This window comes from Anser brachyrhynchus (assembly GCF_964034855.1).
Source record: "Anser brachyrhynchus genome assembly, chromosome: 1".
In the NCBI taxonomy this organism is placed as follows: domain Eukaryota; kingdom Metazoa; phylum Chordata; class Aves; order Anseriformes; family Anatidae; genus Anser; species Anser brachyrhynchus.
Window position 1 is genome coordinate 5,302,363 of NC_137694.1, and position 3,262 is coordinate 5,305,624.

Sequence of the window (3,262 nt, forward strand, 5' to 3'; positions counted from 1 at the left end):
TCGTCCGTTTGTTCGTCTGCTCTTTCTCCTCCATTTTCTAGTTGCTTTTCTCCACTCAGAAGCTTTTTTTTCCTGAGCCAGTGACACCTGCAAGAAGTCTTTTTTTCTCTCTTAAAATCTTCCCACTCCTTTAAATACTTTCTGTCCTTTATAGGACTCAGCTGTCTTCTGGGTTATCTTCTGATAACTGGGAGAGAGGTGACCATCATTTGCTGAACATGTCCCATCTTCCCAGCTGATCAATCCTTGTCAACTTAACACTGTTGAGTATTTCTGCACTCCCATTTTGAACTATTTGCTTAGCACAGATATGCTGGTTCAGCAATAGGATTAATGTTCAAATTCCTTTCTATTTCTCAAATCAATTTCTGGTCAAAAGGCCAACCCAGAGGCAAGGTAAACACACACACACACACATATATAAATGTATATATATTTGGAACCTTCCTGGAGAGATTTTTAAGGACTGCGCCAACAGATAGCTGGGGGGAAACACATAAATATGATATGCAAGGCTGATCTGCAAATCTAATCCCAATCATTTTGCAGGCAGCAAAACCACCAGGTATGGTGGTCCTGAGCACTATACAAAACTTGTGTGCAAAAAGTATGAAACATACTGAGCAACCAGTGGTAAAATTTGTCATCACTTTAATGCAGCCAGGAGGCAATCGGAGACAATTTAACAGATGTTTCCATGTTTAAGCCAGAACAAACAGAACAGATTAATTTCAGAAGCAAGTGCCAGAAAGTTCTGTGTCTGAAATTTCACCATGTAACACAAGGAAAAAAAAAGAAATGTTTTGATCACGTCAGCAGCAGCAAAGGCAATGTGTGCAGTCAGGGTGATCTCAAAAACCAGAAGCCAGGCTGTCATGGAGGGGTAGCAAAGGTACAGTGAGATCTATTAATGCCTCATCAGACTACTTTGAGTACAAGAAATTTAGAAATATTGCATAGTACTGATATTAACTACTGATATTAACTAGAAACAGTGAAGCAGATTATCTGTGAGTGTGAGAAAGAATATCTCAGCCCAGCATTAAATTTGTCATTTTTCTGATCTTCAGGGAAGGTTGAACATCATGCCATTTTTTTTTTCCCCTACCCAGTGTGTTTTTGCCAGAAAGGGATGAAAAGCATGCTTACTCTCTGCCCGTGCCATCCCACTGATTGCAGAGGGGTGTCCCAGGGCACACATCAATGATGAACACAGCCCAGAGGTCACAAGCTACCTCTCAAATTGCAGGACTCCCACACTTAATTCACTGCTCTAATTATACCATCAGCTGTCATTAGTCCTGTTATTTAGATCTGTCAGCCTGACCCAGCAGGGAGGGCTGGGGGGTGAGCTAGTGCTCTGGGTCTTGTGGAGGCATCAAGGGTTGCAGCATCCAGGGATCTTGAACCCAAGATTGCAAAATGGAGCAGTTTTGAAGCAGCCAGAGTGGAAACTTCAGACGTGAGGTGGTTTTTACAAAGCTGCTTCCTCCCTCTGTGCATGTGTACAAGGGGTTGTTTTTTCTGATTTTCTCACTCCATGTGTCTTGAAGCTTATTAAGACTCACTCTCCAAAGCAAAGAGATCCATTTTAATGATGACAGCAGTCCAGCACCACAAAAAAAACACCATGTAATTTCAGATATTCTCTTTTTACTCATAACCTCCCCTCTTCATTGCTCTGGGAGGAGGGAGGAATAGACAGAGCAAAGGGTTAAGGCTCTTACCTTGCCCAGCAAGCAGTGAGTTTGCGTGGGCTATCTCCTTCCTGAGCACCCAGCGCTCTCCACCCCAAACGTGAAAGTTGTGTAATAACCCCTTCCCCAACCTTGACTCAATCTTTGCCAGCTCGGTGATTCACCCTGGCTCTGCCACCTGCTTTCTCTGGAACTGTGAGCCGAAACCCCAGCTGAAAACAGCTCTTGTGGGGACACAGAGAGCTGCTGTCCCTGCAGCCCACTTCTGCTCAAGCTCCCAGCCCTGAATGACAGCTGTGGGATTATATTTATCACAGGTGTGCATCTGACATTAAAAAGGTGGGGGGGGGGGGGGGGGAATGCCTTTCTTTTGTGGTAAGACTTCCCCTTCGTCTGCTGTTTTGAAGGTTTTACAGTTATTAGACAGTCATGTTCACGACTGCCTCATGAAGACTTTGCTGGAGCTTAAATGCATATTCTGTGTGACAATGATTTCAGTCCTGGCAGGATCTAAAACAGGGTTTTAATCCTAGTTATGTTCTGTTCCACTTAATTGCCTTACCCAACGCTTGTACTTCATATAAAGACAATCCATCTTTTCCCCACTTGCTTCTGAAAAAATCATTACCCTCCTCTGCAGAAATTAAAAAAAAAAAAAAAAAAAAAAAGTGATGTGGGTTAGGAGGAAATGAAATTGAAAACTGACACCCAAACTGTAGATGTCTTTGAATAATTCCAAATGTTTCTCATGCACTTCACATAGATCCTTTCTGGAGCTAAAGGAGTTTTAATGAAGGATGTTTTCCCCCTCCCTGCACCATGCTGCTTCCCCTGCCCTTTCCCCTTCCACAGAGAAGTTTCCATGAGTAATCCCAAAAACAATATTTAGATGACTGAAATGTTAGAGCATAATATTACTGCATAACACAGCATACCCAGAACTTTCCTCTGGGATGGAAATATTTTATTTTCTGTATATTAAAGGAGAAGTAAATATGTGTTGAGGAGAAAAATGGATGCTTGAAAGGTTATTTTGAATTTTTTGTCATTTTCCTACATTTTTATCACTTTGTTTGAGCAACATCATTATTTTTTTCTAGGGAGTGGCTTGCTGGAAATAGAATCTGAATGCCTTAGGGGGATGAAGCACTTTCTCTTGGTGACAGATGCAGGCTACTCTGCTCAGATCTCTCATGTGCTCCCTGCTCTTTGCTCCTATGTAATTTCTGAGCGTACGATCAGATCAGGTACCATTTATACAGCCTACTAAAAACACTGGTATGTTTTCCTTGGCTTTCAAGACAACCCAAAACTACTTCTTTTGTCTTCATATGGCATTTGTGTAGTCTCTAAAACAGTGGAGTTAGCCTTCATCTTTAGCAAGCCAAACCTTCATCCACAGAGTTGTTTATCAGGTCAGTCTTTTTCGTTTCAAATTCAATCTTTTAAAGAGTCCTGGCCAGAAAATTCATAGCTAAGATATTCCCAGAATTGTGTGGGACAGCCATCTTTCTGGGATAATGAAGCTGTGACAGGAAAGCACTTTGCTGAGAGACGTAGAGATG